Source organism: Falco punctatus (genome assembly GCF_963210335.1).
Source record: "Falco punctatus genome assembly, chromosome: 4".
Taxonomy (NCBI): Eukaryota; Metazoa; Chordata; class Aves; order Falconiformes; family Falconidae; genus Falco; species Falco punctatus.
The window spans coordinates 40,608,837-40,627,864 of record NC_137583.1 but is presented as its reverse complement, the minus strand read 5'-3'; the positions used below and the strand labels follow the sequence as shown (position 1 = coordinate 40,627,864).

General features: G+C 35.0%; 1 protein-coding gene across 18 annotated transcripts in view; it reads right to left on the bottom strand.

Annotated features, from left to right (window-relative positions):
* Window positions 1-19,028, bottom strand: part of RBFOX1 (RNA binding fox-1 homolog 1) — a 1,334,594-nt gene that overhangs the window by 565,791 nt on the left and 749,775 nt on the right. The gene's annotated exons all lie outside the window — the stretch shown is intronic.

Sequence of the window (19,028 nt, the reverse complement as noted above, 5' to 3'; positions counted from 1 at the left end):
GCTTCCCATAACAATAAAAGGAAATTTACTGCCCCCTCCTGGACTGGTAAAACAAAGTTATGTTTTCTCTTAAGTTCAGTCACAAAATTGCGTAATTATGTTCTTTTATTAGTTGTATGAGTTGACAGACTCCATCCATATATAAAGTTAGAAGAACTGATGATGACTATGGATGACTGCTGGGAGTTTAAAACCATCAAGTGCAACAGAGAAGACTAAGAACTTGATTAGTTTATTCCCTTAGGATCGTCCTTCACTGTATGTTATATATCAAAATGGTATAGTAGTTTTGTAAACACCTGAAAAAAACAGTGTCATGCTGTAATGGATGGAGATCAAAAACGTACACGAAGTCCTAAAAAGCATCACATTTACCTGCATCAGAAGAGAGAATCTTAAGTGCCAAATGGAAAAATTTCTGTCTTAAGGGACGTAAGGGCTGACTGATTTAAATTTTGCTGGTAGTGGGTTTTGGTTTCTTGTTGTTGTTGGGTTGGTTTTTTTGGGGGGGGTGTTTTTTTTTTTTTTTTTTTTTCCTGTTACTGTTTTCTGGTTTGGGGTTTTTCTGGTTTTTTTTTGTGGTAGGGTTTTTTTTGTGGTAGAGTTTGTTTTTTTTTTTCCTGGTTTGGGTTCTGTTTTTGTTTTTCTGAATTTGTTCAATTTTGCTTTTGCCTATGATACCTTATTTTTCAAAATTTTAAGAAAAAACTGACTCCACCCCCCCCAAAAAAAAGCAGCTAACTGATCCTGCCAACTGAAAGTATATATTACTTATTTTTTAAAAACAACAAAAATATCCCACACAATATCTAACTTAAAATAAAAAATAAAAAAAAAAAAAAAAACCAAAAAAACAAACAAAAAACCCCCACAACAACAAAAAAATCATCATCAAAACACCCACTGGAAGGAATTAGGTTACAAGAGCTTTGGAAAATACTACTAAAAAGATTATATACTCAAAAAATAAACAATTAGTATGACTATAGTTACAAACAACTTTTAGAAAGCAATTGCATAAAAAAACCCCCAACCTTTTGCGCACAAATTAGAGTAAGGATTGAACAGGCTTTACAAAATGGCAGTAATGAAAGAGAAGGAATTCAGAGAACAATGCAGAAGGATGGCAAAATGACCGAGGTGAAGGGAATGGAAAGCCAAATGGAGAACTGAATCTTTTTAAAACATCAGATGTTCAACCTAAGCCAGTCCCACAGCAGGACTAGCTTGTATAACCGGTAGGTAGGTGGCATACAGCTTTGCCTTGCTACATTGGCACTTGACCTTGTCAGTGTTACAGGTACATTTCTACCACAATGAAACATGTTTCAGTAATTTCCCAAATTGTCAGGTACAACTATCTTTCCTGTCAACATCAAATATGCCTATTTTATGCAGTCTGCTTGATATTTATTGGCATTGATTTATAGCCAATGAAAAGATATCCTGCTTGCTTCTTCAGCTTGAGATCCTTTATGCCCTTCCTGGAGCATCACAAAGTAAAATAGTTCAAGATCTTGTTCAAAATCCTCTTTTTTTTTAATTATTTTTTTTAATATAACATCTTTTAGGACCAGTGCTACAGTTGTAGAAGCAGTATCAAGTGATCACTGCACCAAGTTTTGCCCTTTGGGATGAAAATTAACTCTATGCTAGCAGATGAGGTTCTGAGGCACTTGCCCTATAACCTGTATCTTTGCTTTTTCAATTCACCCCCTGAAATGACCGATGATTTTAAGCCCTAAGTACGTGCAGCATCAGATTATTGAGTAAACAGTTACTCTCACACTCTTCTATGCAATCAACAGATTCCTATCCATTCTGGGCTAAGTGAAACTACCTGTTCCTTTACAAATTAAGTAAAAAAAAATCATACTCTGTTTCCAATGGGAAAAAATAGGCTGTTTGTTGCAGTTTGGAAATAACCAAACGTGTGCCCAAGCCTCACAGAGATGTTAGAATGCTTCGAGATTCCTTGCTGATAAATACAGTAAACCACAACACCCATCTGGACACACAGAACTAATGCATAAATAAAACCCTGACCAAATAATTCACTCTGTATTGATGACTATAGCCTTTAATTTAGATTGCTCACAAAGCTCATGTAATTTTAGACTATCCAAACATAGTACAAAACTAATAAACATTTTATTATTCTGAGAAAAATACATTTATAAGCCCCTAAAGTTATCACCACAGAAACTGCTTTGGGCTTCAAAAGGCAGAGCGCTTTACAACTATCTGCTTTGATATGATACTCACTGTATTATTAAGCTTAATCAACCGTTAATATGAAATAAGGAGGTCTTCTAAGTACCTCATAGGACGTTTTTTCATCATAATATATCAGAAGGTATAGACAGCACTCAAAAAAATTCTACTCATTTCTCAGACTATCATCCACAGAATATAAATTAAGAATTTAGAGGCACGCACTTTGCTCCTTTTTGTCATCAAAAAGCTTGTTTTGGAAGAAGTTATGCAGATCTTTATCAGCTGAAGAAAGAGTATTTAGTTAGAATACTGAAAATAACAAAAGTTTAAAAACAATACAGTCCTAAAAAGGGGACTTACCATAACATAACAAAAATAAATCTGACTGAAAACAGAATCTGATATAAAAAAATAAAAACCCCCAAAAATAATTGTTGTACATTTCAGAATAAAAAGATGGGATAAGGTATAATACAAATACCAGGCCTGGCAATTCTTCCTCAGCTCATGCAAACAGCAGTCTTCTAAGTTCATACTTTGCCTTTTTTGCAAAATGCATAATATTACCCATCTCTAAATGCTTCTGTAAAGTCTTTATAGGTATGAAGTATCTGCGATCAGGTATCATGGTAGGGGGGTAGAGAGGGAGGAAGGTATTTGGTGGAGAAACACACGCACAGGGAGACGCTTCAAATCTCTTTTGATTCTTCCATCATCTAGATGCCTGCTTACAATATGGGTTTGCTCTACCTGTTGAAATTGTCTGTAAAAAGACAATCTGACAATTTTGAAAGCTAATTTCCTTTCATTTGAAATAAATCTTGCATTCCAGATAGCATTACATGGATTTGTCTACACAGTGGTATGGCTTAGCTGTGCTGTGTAGTTTTAACTGCAGTTAGAAAATCCTAAAAGCATTAATTCAATTTTTCTGGATAATGAAGAGTGGAAAATGATCTGCTATTTGAAATCCAGTTTGGGATGATAGACACTGATTTGCCCTCATCAAGATGATACTGTTAAATTGTGTTTAAAAGTGATGAGCTGTCTCCTAAATGTGCATTTCCATATCATAAACTTTTCTTAAATTTACCCTTGTCCCTCTCTCTTTTCTAAGCATAGTTTGGGAGCATTTTAACTTCTTTTCAATTCTGCTTTTTTTAACTTCAGGTGTTGACTACATTCTTACCTGTGAACTTCTATATTATACTTTGATTTTATTTATTTTTCTAATATCTGACAGAATGGAGATCGAGTAACAACTATAAATTAAAGATATTTGTATAGGTAATGAAGAAATCAAGCTACTGTATTGTGTCTTCTCTGACTGGAAACAGATATGTTTCTAATGAAGGTTAAGGATAACCCAGAGATCAGATACAGAATCTAGTGCAAGCTTACAACGAGGCTTTGGATCAATCATGTCATCTTTCACTTTCTGATGCTGACTATATGTCCTTAGATCGCATTGCCTTTGAGGCATGGAGAGACACAGGCCTTACAATGGCCACTAAATTTCCAATATCTACCATTTACAAATTTGCCCCATCTCCCCATGGTAAGATGCCAGAGGAAGGTCAATGCATGGGCAAAGCAGCTGTCCACCAAGCCAATTTGCCATGCCTGTGGTACCCAAGCAAGTGTGCTAAAACTCTTTTGGCTATTTAATTACAGTCTGTGTGTACTGGAGGTTGGGTCTGTGTTTCAAACCAGTTGCAAAAATAATACTTTTATCAAGGAACACACTCATCAACAACTGATAAGGTATTTCTGAAAACGTGAAGCAGGAGATAAACTGTCCTCTTCCAGATCCAGAAGGATGAGAGACATCTTGTTAGAGAAGGTCTGTTACCGAGCATTGGTAGCAACAAACGGTCAAATTTAAAAAATAAAATATTAGAATACTGTCTTAACAAATTGCTGAAGAACTTCAGAAAAAACCTCATACATTACACTGTACTTGATAAGGTAAATCTTAAGGGAAACTCCTGTGTTTCCAACTTGTGTTGCCAAGTAAAGTGTAGTTTTATATCCCAAGTTTCAACTGGCGAAGAGGATTCTGTTCAAACCATGACCCTCTCCCTAGGCAACTAAAAGCTACACTGTTGTTTACAATTAATTTCCTAGGCTGTTATTTTTCAAGTGAAGTACTTTACTACAGTAAAGCTAAAGGAGTTCAGACTTGAGAAGACATTTTGAAGGTGTGAAAAGGATTGGGATGAGATGAGCTAAAATATAATGGCTAGAGAGACAATCCTACCAGCTTCAGAGGGTGAAAACTCTAAAAGTAAATGCAATGATTGACTAAAATATGTATAGCTGAAGCACAATTTTCAGAATATATTTTTGATTCAAAGTCTTCAGCACTGAAGCAAGAAAATCTTAAGGTTTTAGAAGTAGGGAAGTGTATTGTTGCTATATTATACAACTCCAAAAGTTATGAAAAACATTAATACCACATTAAAACTTACAGTCATTATCCCATGCATTCCACAGAATGCTCAAACTACATTTTATAGCAAGATTTCTGGATTATATTCAACAACAGTTACAAAGGTGCAATAAGACTGAATACATTACATGCTAAGCCACTATTAGAAAGGTAAATAAACAATTAGGAAAGCTCCAAAACATTAGGTAGAATATCCGGAAACAAATGTAGGTTGATTGATAAATAAATCTGCCTGTTTTCTACACACTAAGAAATTTGTCAGAAACGGCAGTAAGGCCCCATGCCACGCGGAGCCATGAAGTATTAATCCAGAGAAGATTCTTTCTTACTCAGTGCCCAAACACATTCAAAGGATTAGAGAATCCATGTGCTGGTGTACTCCACCAATAACTTTTTGAACAGATAAGAAAGAAACTTGACAAATATTTACATAAGTAAAATATCATCCAATTAGCGTATCTTTCTTGATTCTCCCCTTTTTATTTTTTTTTTTTCCCATGCTTGGAATTTGATACTTTGATGCTTTTTCCCTTTAAGTTAAAGAACTTTCCCTTAGTACTACACAAAGCATATTCAGTAAAAAGAAAATAAAGTATAAATAGAATATGCAATGAGTTGCCAGGCGAAAGCTAACCTATTTTACTATCTGATGGATCATGACACCTTCAGTTAATTTAAAAAAACCTTACCTATTTGTATTAAGGGATTAAAGTATTATGAATCTCCTCAAATTTGTGACTCGAAGGTAAAATACAGGGAAGTTGTAACCAGTAAATCTATTTTTGAAGCAGCAGAAACTACGCTGCAAGATTTAAAATGTGTCTATACTGACATAAAGAGCTTCAAATTTAAAATATTACAGAGACTGAGATTGCATGTCCTGGTTTGTTTACGTTGAGTCTAACAACAAAGACACACATTAAGTATGATTTAAAGCTTACAACAAGAGACTAGGAATCAGTTGATACAAATACTGAGTAATCCCACTTGTACCATACTACTGCTGTATATCGTGAGGCAATTCACCCAGCTTCATATTTCTTATCTATATGGAGGAATCAGATAACAATACACACCTAGCACCACCACAGGTAAGTTCTTCAATACTTGTAGAGTTGCCTCAAATTTGTCTTACTCAGAGGCTAAAAATAACTACGCTGATATTTTGAAGCTGTGTCACTGGATGTCTGCTTCTGCAATCTTGTAGAAAGGTCCTAAAATGTTAGTTTGTTGAACCTATTTTGTGCCTTTCAACAAAGCACCTTCAGGAAACTTTCAGTTCCATTTATATGACACAGGCTATAATATTTTAATAATCTGTGCTTGAGATGTATGGTGAAGAGGGAATTACTGTGCACCTGGGGAGACAGTGTTATTAGAAAAGTGGCACAGTGGGGGAATAAAAAATATTTTTAAATCTTCACAAATTAACCAGTCACTATTCTACTGATGTTTGTTTTAAGTTGCTGTAGAAGCATCCAAGTGAGAAGCATGAACAGAGAATCAAAGGAATTTGTGGTATTATAAATAATTAATATTTCTGCCCTATCATTTCTCAAGGCTCATAAGAAGCAAGGACGTGCAACCAACTGGGTCAGACAAATGAATCCATTCACACAGCTGGTGAAAGAGTCTGCCTGAGCATAGCTAATGTGCTGGGGTAGGAATATTTGAGCAGGTGTAATTATAGTAATGATTTATTGAATGTTTGATTAATTGGAAATTAAGTGAATGCACAGTGGCAGAATTGTCATAGCAAATCGTTCAGCTGTTTAGTTAAAAGGTGCTCAGTCTCCCTTCAGTAAAGCAATTAAGAACATCCTAAATCATAGAAATGAATTATCTGATGTAATTTACATACAAACTAAAACCTATGAACAAACTACCCCAACAAGAAGGGAATTCATATGAACATGTGAACTTAAAACACAACTACCTTACCTTGTTCATGAAAATAGATGACTAAGTGGCCCTCCTGACTTCCTGAGATATAATGTGGGAGAGAAAGGTAGGCTTTATTTAGATAATTCTGCATAAGCATTCAGTCTAAAAGGCAGCCTAGAAACCTCTGGAATAGGCTTACAGTGCAATTAATTAACCAATGAATTGGCAACAGAGCTATATCCCAGGTAAGTGTTTTCTATGTTTTGAATGAGTACTGGTTTAGAGTAAATTAAAAAAGAATCCCAACCATTGCCTTAAGTTTTTCAAGCAATGGTTACAGAATCTGCCCAAAATAGGGTTCTCACATTTCTTTTTCATTCAGAGTTCACTGATTCAAGTCAACTTCAAATCAAAATGACTCTGAGTACTAGATTTGCAGGCTCAGCTTGGGATATGAAGCCTAGTTGTTCCCTGGTGTATTTTGACCGACCATTACATTTGGATCTAGAATTTGTCTTGCAATAGCTTTTTGATAATGTAGTTAATAGAATAAAGCAAAGTCCCTTCATAACTGGAATATTATCAAAAGACTAAGATTATATATAACGCAAACCTAGAATCAGAACATGCAAATGAGGAGTCAGACTGCAGCAGGTAATTATCAGATAATGGGCTGACTATTCTTATCATTTGAAGTATTTGGTAAGGCAGTTAAGAAAATTTTAGAAGAGAACAGTAAGCCCACAGCTAGTTCCTGGAACATAGTATTTCTTCAGGAGTTCTAAAAAAACCCAAACAGACTTTACTATTAATCTTGATCAGTTTAAGTGAGCCTGTCAGGACATGGATCATGAGGCCATAGGCATACTACAAACACAAACTAAAATCAGTGACAGTAATTTATTTTGTACTTCTGTAGAAGGAATACATTTATATGAGTGGGAAAGTGGTGTCAGCTTTGAGAAGGCACATTAGCAGGGGCACTATTCTGTTTGAATGTTTCTGCTTATGTTTATGCATATTCGTGCATGACAGCTACCTCACAGTTACCTAAACAAGCTGTTTTCTATATAAAACTGGATTTTTTTTATATAGTCTATATATAGAAGAAAGCCTTTATTTTTACAAAGCAAACAGCTCTGCTTAATTACTAATCACAGCCATGACCTAAGAGGACCTAGCAGCTACAGAAGACTTGAAGATTTCATGTCAAATCATGGTGACTGTTTTCCCGCAAGGAACCAATTATGTCATGATGCAAACCATATAATGTCTTAAGCTTAAGCACAGAGTTCTAATGAGTAAAATTAAAAACAATCTGTGTTTTCTACATTTACCCTCTAAATGGGTCTCTATCTACTGGTTTTTTTCTCATTATAAGAGGAAAGAGTGGTAGCCCTGTGAGCTTCTTGAAACTTACAAAAGCCAAAGGACTAAAGCAAGATCAAGTGAGCTCTACCCTATTTACTTCTACGCTCATTCTCAATTTTATTAGCTCCTTTGGTAATACTTGAAAGCACTTCATACTATAACCACAGTAAAATGGATGCCACTTGACAGAGTCAAGCATGGAACAAGTCTATAACATCAGTTTGCTCCTCCTTTCCCACTTAGTGGCAGAATCCTCTAGTCCTGATTAACAGAAAAGCTTAATTAAAATAAAATTGGCACTCTCTGCTTTCCCTGCTGTGAAAATCTACTGGTACACCATCTTGTAATTACCAAACTGACTTCTTTAAAAATGTGTTCTTTGAATTTCCATTTATCATATTTTGTTCTCCAGCCAACCAACACCCTTCCATCCACATAAAAGATGTCAATATGAAGACCACTGCTAAGCTCCAACTTGTTCATCAAGCAGCTGAAATATTACTTATAGTTTTACATAACCCTACTAACTTAAAGGTGAATGCATAATTGCGTACATCTCTCTCTTGTACTGGGGGAGCCCAGAACCAGCCATGGAAGTCTAGATATGGCCTTAATAGTGCTGAATGCAGGAGGAATAATCACGGGATTAATCACCTCCCTACCTGCTGGTGATGCTCCTCCTAATGCAGCCCTGGGTGCTACCCACATTCCTTACCAGGAGGGCAGATTGCCGACTCCTGTTCAACCAAGATTCCCCTGTCCTTTCTGCCAAGCTGCTTTCCAGACAGTCTGCCCCTAGACTATACTGGTGCACACATTTCTTCATCTCCAGGTGCAGGACATTGCATTTCCCTTTGTTGAACCTGATGAGATTCCCATTTGCCAGCTTCTCCAGCCCATCAAGGTTCTTCTAGAAGGCAGCACAACTTTCTTGTTTAATGAATACTCCTCCCAGTTTTGTATCATCTGCAAACTTGCTTAAGGTGCACTGTCTCATTATCCAGGCCAAATTTCAAATATAATACATGAAAGTGGAATGATTATTTATCACTTTTTGTCTCTCATTTTCAATGCAGAAACATGTCTCACCTTTGTCAGGAATCAATCATTTTCCTTCTTTCAACTGTAGATGCAACTATCACATTACAGGTTTATCTTAAGATATAGCTCAATGTACTGCAGATATGTATTTGTACTAGTATCTTCCTCAAAGTCTTCAGGCATTTACACATACCCAAGTGTTACTGCTGGAATTTACACATTAACTGAACTGATGTGTTATGACTATTAAGAAAAGAATAAGTAGATAGGATTCAGGAAGTATAAAGATCTTGGCTATCAATATACTAGAAATAGGAATCCCCTTTCTTATTTCCACATAGGCTAAAGCAAGCTTGATCGGAATTTAGTAGTTTAGGGTTTGTTTGTTTGTTTTTTAAACAGAAATTACAATAAGCCTATGAGACAAAGATATTTCAAAGTATGCAAGTCCAAAACCTACCCATTATTTAAAAGAGAGATATGCCAATAATGAGAATAGCCAGCTAGGGTATAGTCAGAAGTGACTGCAGTCAGTCTGATGAAATTAAGGAAAGAAAATAAAGACTGAAGATATTCTAGGTGATTTCCAACAATTATCACTCGTATCTTATACTGCTGTATATGACAGCACGTCTTTTATCAATAGACAAACAAGAAGCATATAACCTTATTGCTACTGATACACCAGAGTTTGAGAAAACAGATTTGGCTATGAAACTGCTTTCCTTATCTAGCAGCAGGAAGAAAGCTTCTTGTCAAATAGAAAGTCTCCATCTAATGCTCTTCCTTCACCAATAATAGGACAAGATGTTTCTATACCAACAAAAATGGAACAGATGCCCAGTAATTTTTTTTACCTTGTAACAACTGGCCAGCCAAAGTGCTTGAAAAACCTAAATTGGTAGACAGAGCTGTGGATAGCAATTTCCACTGCACTCTTCACTTATCGGGCACAAATTCAATAAATAAAATCCATAGATTTCCTTTTCCCTTACTAAATAAATCATGTCATTCCATTCTTCAAATACATGTGTACACACCCCCACATACATATAATCAACTAGAGGTGATGAAATTTCTCTCATGAACTGCACATTGAGAACATGTCAGTGAGACACTTGGTAACAAGATTACTGAGAAACATCTTCCCTTGTCCTCATCTATATCCTGGGGTCCCCCTTCTTAGAGCAAGACAGACATTGTAACACTACCTCTACTCTACACACACAGGTCAAGGCAAACATCTAGAAAAGCTCAGACTGAAAACAGGCAGAAAAGATATTCCTGGTAGATGCTCAAACTACAAATCTGAAAATAGCATAGGATCTCTATCCTGTCTTGACCAGCACTGTCTTGTGTAAATATTGTAGAAAGTCTATATGACAGCCTTATGTACTAGAAAGCCAATGTTGTAAGTGACCATATCTTACTTTTTCACTGGTTAGAAGGCCTGAGTTCATTATCTGCTGTGTAAAACAAGTTAACACACGCATTTATCTCTAGAACTACGCAAGATTTTCAGGAGAAATTTTGATTTCATCATTAGGGACATACTTCCCAATGTAAGTACTTTCAATTTTCCAACAGAAAACCTTAATTTTCATGAGCTATCACTTGTCCTGGTCAACTGATCCCTGTTTTGGGATCACCATGCTTTATTTTTCACTTTCCAGTTCAGCTTCTTGTTACTGTTACTAACTTAAGTTGCACACCACTGCAACCGTGACAGTGTAGATTGTGTGCCTGCAATCATAAAAGCAAACAAAACTCCCACTTCAATATATAATAACATGGAACACATATATGTTGTGTATATAACTTAATTATTAAAACTTTGGTAGAGAACAAATATAATTAATAACTCATGCAATCTTACATTATTTTTAATACATAGACAGTAAATGGTAAATCTTCACGGTACAGACAGCTGAAAATACAGTGGTAATGGTAGGGAAGATGCTATAGCAGCTTCATTGCTTTTTATTTCAGTTTAAACCAGGTGCCTAGGAGACTAAGTAAATTAGGAATCAAGTGATGGAATGTGGTACACAGTTCTTGAGATATTACTGCTCAAAGCATCCTGGTGCCAATTGTTGTAGTGATGAGGGCCTGCAGCTTGCCACCAGGCAGAAAGGTTTCATTAACCAACCCCTAGGATTTATTCTTTACGATGTTTTTGACATTTACACAACATTTTTCATTTTTCATTACCCCAAGGAAAAACAAGGGGGGGAAAGAATAAAGGATCTCTTGTTTGCCAGACCATCATTTAAAAAGACTGAGCTGGCTTTATGAAAGATTTTTTTATGCAGTCGTTGCTGATTTAGTGCAGTATTATAATCAGCAAAGAACTAAATGCATTTTTAGACTTTGTAGTTTATATAGGGAATCATTAGAAAACAACATTCCCCATATTTAATGTTTTATTAACACATAGAAAAAAAAATAAATAGAACACTCAGCCCCTCTTTCCTCACTCTTGGTGTTTATTTCCAGCATCTAGAGAGGGCTAGAATCTTTGTCACTGTAAATATAGGTATTACTACATACATGCATCAACACCAGTTGACAGTGTGATATGAAAACTGTATACAATATGTATCAAAACAAGCATGTGTAGATATTTTTCAATTGTTCCCAAAAATGAATCAGTATTTTCCTATTAAGCATTTTTTTAATTATTATTTATGAAGCTCCCCCCGGCCCACAACTTGATGCTTTCTTAATTGAATTAGCTGGTAAAATTACAGTTATACCAGCTTGGTGGTATACAGTGATACAGTTATATGAACTTGGTGCTTTACAAGGGGAAAAACTGAGGATGAAAATATTGTTTTCTTTCTTCCATGCACTTCAGATTTTTTGTCTGTTTTATCTGGATCTACACGTCTCATCAATTAAGCAGAGAGGGTGAAAACTCAAACATAGGAACACTTTACAACAAAACATTAATTAAAAATTATTTTAAAAGGCTTTTAAATAAAAACATATATAATTCAGTCTTTTCTCCAATGCACAGAAATTAAATTTGCCATTAAAAAAATCTGCATACTGATCATAAATATATTTATTTTTCCTCAGCCAGCTCCTATAACCATCACATCCCCAACATCAAAATAGGTAATTTTGCCAAGAACATTTGAAGCTCAGAAGTTCTATTCTTTTGTGGTTTCTTTTCTTTTTCATGTGACATTATTTCAGAGTTGAGAATAGTTGGTGACATTCAGCCCTCTGCTACCTATCATCACAGCACAAACAGCATGGCAGAAAGGAGAACCCCATCTATAAAGCAGTCATACAAAACCTGAAAGCCAATCATAAGAACGTTTCACATTACATCAAAATACAAGCAATATTTAAGAGCTTAAAGCTCTCTGGAAATACCCCTCTGTCCTGGTTTCAGCTGGGATGGCATTCATTTTCTTCTTAGTAGGTGGCACAATGCTGTGTTTTGGATTTAAGATGAGAATAATGTTGATAACATTCTCATGTTTTTGCTGTTGTGAAGTAGCGCTTACTCTAAATAATGGTCTTTTCAAGTTTCCCATGGAGGGGCACAAGAAGCTGGGTGGGAGCAAGGCCAGGATCAGGCCAGCTGACCCGAACTGGCCAAAGGGCTATTCCATACCATGGACCATCATGCCCAGTATATACACTGGGGGAGCTGGCCAGGGGCTGCTGATCACTACCCAAGGACTGGCCAGGCATCGGTCAGTGGGTGGTGAGCAGCTGCATCATGCATCGCTTGATTGGTTCGTTGTTTTTTTTTTTTTCCTTTGGGCATTATTCCTCTCTCCCTCTTTTTCATTACAATTGTTATTAATATATTTTACTTTATTTCAAATACTAAATTGTTCTTATCTCCACCCAGGAGTTTTACCTTTTCCCGATTCTCCTCCCCATTCTGCTGCAGAGGGCAGCAGGGGGAGCGAGCAAGTGGCTGCATGGCACTTACTCGGTGGTGGGGGTTAAACCATATCACCCTCACATTATCACACAGATTAATAGTATCTCATGATCCTCAGGGTTAGCATAATCTACACTAATCAGTGAGATGATAAATACCTTTCCACACACTATGCTGCTGCATATTCCCATATAGGAAAACTAATATAAGGCATCCACAATGCCCTTATGAACTAAGAGATGTGGTTGTACATGAATACATAAGCACCTTAAAAGTAAATTACTGGAATGTACATATGGTTGACCAATTGCTAAGGCTAAAAGAATATTCTTCATCACACTGCACTAGTAGGTTTACAACTGTGATTGAAACCAAAGCCAAGATGCTGTAATGATCATGCCCAGCATTGTAACTGATTTCTTAGCTGTCTATGTTACATTAAGACAAATTGAGAGGAAGGGTTTTTTTCCTAATATTCCCAAAAGATTTTTGCATCTGTATGAAGTTTCAACTGCCTTCGATTATCAGCAGCTTCCCTATCACACAGAATTATCATGGGGCTGGCTTATTTGGGATTAAAAATACCATGAAAAAGCATTAAGTAGACCAGATAGCTTTCCATGGGACTTTATAGTCTGTTAGAGGAAATTCTAAGATCAAAACACCAGAGTCATTAGGCACTTTGAATAAAACTCAAAGTAGAGGTTCATCATTAGCCCATTATGATTTTTTTCCTGTTTCTCCTTGAAGATAAGTCACCATTATATGTCTAGAATAATATCCTTGGGAAAACAATAAAAAATTGTTTTGTTAATAAAAAAATCCACTGTATTCTACAGAACACTGAAGGTGTTTGACTTATCCCTCATAAGGACACCATTTATACTAAAGTTGAGATTCCATTTTACAGCATTTTAAAAATATATTTTTTAAAAAAAATTAAATCATTGGTACCTTCAGTGTGTAAAATAAACCAGTACAGTGTTACAGTGGCCATAGAAATTATTCACAGGATCTGGTTAAACAACAAAAGATGGCTAAAAGGGATCTAGTACACTGATAAAATATTAATGCTATCACAATATACATCTCAGCTCCTTCATGCTCATCCATGCAGCCCTTTCACAAAAAACATTTGTTCTATGTCCTTAAGAAACACTTGAAATCTATCAACAATGCAAACAGGAAGGAACTAAATATACAAATAGCAATATTGCTCAACAGCAGGCACTGAAGAAAGCCTAACCTGAAGTCCTTGTCATGGATCAGAACAGATGACAAAGCAAGATCACTCATTCCCAAGGAAACTGGGAGAAATATTTATCTTTCAGAACTCGTGCTCACTAGATAACAGTACTCTTGCACTGAATATTTAGTTTTCTAGCCAACCAATTGATTACCTGTGAAAGCAAGGATAAGCATCTATTCAGGACAACCATATAGCTCCCTCCTGCCAAAATGTATGTTAGCATGAGAGGCAGCATGGCAAACTGGATGCCAGTATACATCAAGTCAGTGTGTAAAAAGGGAGGGACCAAGAGCCCTCCATTTTTCTCTCTATGTGATGGTTTGGTAAATTAATTTTCACATTTAATCCTAAGTCACTAACTCTCAAAAATGATACAAATTGAAGCAATAGGGGAATATTTTTTTTTAACCCCCTTTTATATTTTATGCATTTATTACAGCTTACACTATATTTTCAAGTTTTTCACCACCACTATATAGAAACAGACTAGCTGGCAAATGGTAACAAAACAATTTAAGTATGAAAATCTTAAGACTGAGACCACAAGAAACTCGAAGAAACGGACTATTAAAGAAATAATACAGAAAACTGCATATTTAAGAATTAAGGAGAATTTTTAAGGCAACTGCACATTTCCATGAATGCACATGTATGTCTAAGTAAAAGAAAATCTCTAAAGAACAGCTACAGGGAATTTTCAAATTACAGGACCACAGAACATCAGTAGCTTTCTCATGTCCATTCTAAAAAGATTCTGGAAAATCCAATTAAATGTCAGTACTGATTTCTTTTTGCATTTTTAATTTTTATTTTAGTGAACCTGCTTTTCTAAAACTTCTAATACCAAAATAATAAAAAAAGGGAAGAAATAAAAATAAAAAGACAAATTAAATACTGTTTTGTCAAAAAAGCTATGAATTGCTCGAAAGGCTGATATATAAACCATTTTAGTAAGACTGATTTACTATTATGAGATCCTGATGAAAACAACTGATATAATCTGTATAATTAACCTATGTCAACTCAAAGAGATTCTTATCCCCTAAAAGAAATTGATAAAGATAAGAAGAATTTATTTCCTGCCCCTCCCATCTCTCAGATGAACCCATATTTGAAGAAAAATATTACTGGTTTGCTATTTACTGAAAATAAAAATAATAATCTCACCAATATATTTAGCAAACTCAAAAGGCTAGCCTCACATTATCATCACAAAGAGAAAACAGTACACTTAAGCTAGTGAACAATTACAGAATAAAGAGAAATGACTAAAAGAGAATTTCACACATTTCACACATTTCCCATACACTATATCACAATATTGTCTTCCTCAAATTACACAAAAATAATCACATGGATTATACTAGAATAGATTTGTATGTGTCTGAGAAAATAAGGTATTTCAAAATGACCAATTTTACGTCACTATATGACTAGTTGTTTCTAGAATAATTAAACTTGTTCTGTGACCTAATAAACAGTCCCACCTGTCTTAAGGCTTTACAATAATAAACTGTATTTTGAAAACTTATTTAGGAAAAGAAAAAAGTCAACTTGTACGTACAGGAAAATCCATGAAGAAAACCACAAGTAAATATTAGCCTGAAATTTTGGCATTATAGACTTCACTGAAAATAAAAAAAATCTCAAAATGTTTGTACAAATGCTTTACTTCCTTTATTGACAGGTGATACTTATATCCCTTAATCATACAGTATCAGTATCATTTTCTGCTGAATCTTCTTCTAATCATCTAACGTTGAACAGGCCAAGATTACATAGAAAACAGTAGTTCTGAGATTTCCTATCAAAGGAAACTATGAGCTACATTGCCAAATATGCAAGGGTCTACTGCATAAGTTTCTTTAGCAAATGAAGCTATCATGGAAGTTACTGGGTTTTTTTTCATATTTACAAGATGAAAGTTGGGATAAAAATCACTGTAGTGACTGTAGTCTTTGTATCTTTAGGGCAACAGTCTGCATTTAGTATTGTAATGAAATATTTTTATAGTGCTGACTACTTAGTCCTCACTGCTCAAATCACATTTTCTGCTATATGTACTGTTCTTTGAAATATAACTAGCTGTCAGCAGAAACCTAATTTCAAGAAACCATTCCTTTGTTTAAGGGACTTGGAGATTCTGTGTCTACAATTCAGCCAAGGTAGCCACACATGCTCATGAATTATGCAGAGAAATGATTAAAATTAATCTCTCATGTAACACAACAAGAGAACGTATGTTGTGTAGTCACACAGCTCTGGAAAAATCAGACTAACATCTTAGCCAAGCTGTTAAGACTGTTCTGTTACTGACACTTATCATCAAAGGCTCACTCCTAATAGCAAGAACAACCACCCACTCGCAACAAAATCAGACAAGGTTAGCTGAATGACCATTTCAAAAGAAATTAAAGTATCAAGTAATATTGTGGGAGTATTGCAACATCTGAAATTGATCATTTCAGTGTAGCCTGTGTACACGCCGTTAGAACCGGAGACTTACTGAAGAATAACAGAAAGATTTCCCTATGAAACCAAGCTTTGGAAGTCAGTAGTAGACTTAGACTCCAGCAAATTTTCATTAGTAAAACAGAATAGGAATTCTTTCTCAAACAGCAAAGTTCTCCACCTAATTCCATAACCAGATAATTTGCTCCCTTCAGGCAATATCCAGCCCTTGCATTGTACATTAATTTCAGCATTTTCAAAAGGAATTAAACTGATTTAATTATAAAAAAAAGGCAGTGGTCAGGTATTTTAGGAACATCTTTTCACAGATAGTACTTTGCATGAAATATTACATTAGAGGATAAGCCATAGTAAGTTACAGGTTTGGGGTTTTTTTTTTCTACAAGAGAAAGTCCTTGATATAACACTGAATCTGTCAGCTTTTTGGTTTTTCTAATTTCCCTCTTTCATGACAGGTAGATATTTAATACCACTGGATGACTATTATTCAATGTGAAAAATCTTCCAGGATTCTCAAGTTCTTGCTATACTAATAGGAATGCAATTAAGAATAATTTAGTTTAAAACTATAAATCATAACTCCATACAGCACACCTCTGCTCCTAGCTGTGTGGACTCAGTTCTGAGACACATTCAAAACAGACCATCCAGTCAGCCAAATTTCTTATGCACTAAACTCACATTAAATTGACATTGGCAGTTGATTCAAATTTCATTGAACCTTAAACAGTTTATTGAATAATTACAAAATATCATAAACGTACATTTTATATCCTCAAAGAGCACTGTAACAAAAGAGATGCTATCTAACAAATTTAGTCTAACTTTTTAATGGATTATTATATTTAAGCACAAAGACAAAAATCAGCCTGATAAGATCAAGTTAACAGGTAGAAACTGTGAATGAACCATACTGCTACTAAAGATATTACAGTATCTGCTGAATAAATAAAGACAAGGAGGAAGAAAATCCAGTAAAAAAGAAAAAAGCCAACAACCAAGGCAACCTTAATTATAGAAGTTGTAAATTCCGTGCTTTGTTGCACCAACTTATAGATTTCATAGGATAGAACCACAGATCCATTTGTGTTAATCAGCTCTCTAGACAGGCAATCATTACAGCTAGTTTAGCTAGCTTCAAACACACACATAGACTACCGTTAACACAGCATTAGCCTAACCAGGTAAATTCAGTACTTTCAATTTGTGTAATAACTTATTTTTCAGTTGTGTACAAAATCAAATTTGATATCATGAATGTGTCGATCAATTACAATTTTCCTTTACATAGCTTATATACAGCTGTATGTATATAATCTAAACACCATCGTTGGAAATTCTGATAAAAAGTTTAATGTAAGTACTGGTAACTGAACTTAAATTGAGAACTATTTCTTCTGCTCCTTCTTACACTTTCTAGTACTAGTTAATGTAAAAGATCAAATACACTATGATACAATATACATATTATCATTTCAGCAGTTCATCATCAATGGCAGAAAAAATATATAGAATAATATAGGTTATGCAATTTCTGATTCTGTATTTAAAAAACTACTTTACTATAACACCTACAAAAAATGTTTTTTCTACAAACAGCAATGGCAGTTAACCTCCCCTCCTGCTAGTAAGCTTGCCAGTCAAAAAATCACATTCAACTACACAATATGCCTGCAAATAAGCGCCTAAGTAGACGGGTCCTTCAATGTCCCCTGCAGGCCACAGAAGTCAGACTTTAATCAACTGGGTAGAAAAGGCAATTTAATAGTTGTGGGTCTCTGGTTCATCCCCAGGAGTTTTATGTTGGAGTTCTATAGTAAAAGAATTCACTACTAATTTCACCCTCCCTTATTTAAATGTCAGCTGTGGTATTAGCCTATCCCTTTAGGACATATTTGCAAATGTTTTTTTGTGAAAAATATTGTAACAGCAGCCTTGTTATGAAAGCCCAAGATATTTGGCAATCAAACACACATCAATATGTAAAAATATATAAATAAGAACAGTATTACAGGTAATAAAACTGCTCAGATAATATGCTTAAGCATAATACCCATATTACAGAGTAAAGCAAATCTCAGCAAAATAACATCTTTTAGAAATTGTGGGGATTGTAGTGTAGTTTGTAGATTAGTAATGCATTCGCTTGTTTTGAATGATTTAACAGAATTTCTTTTCTGAAGAGTTTCAATCAAAACTGCTATAAAAATAAATAATCTATTCTAAAAAGCATCATCCCACAACAATATACCTACTTATCTCCAAATCCTTCAAGCTACTTTTACATTTACATCATGCATATGCTCACTTTGTGATTTGGCTACCACGTCTTCTCTTTGCTTACTCTGAACAGAAAAAGAAATAAAAAGGAAACCCTCACCAAGTTACATAATTCCTGTGCTAATCCTCTCCCTTTAATAATCTAATACAAATAA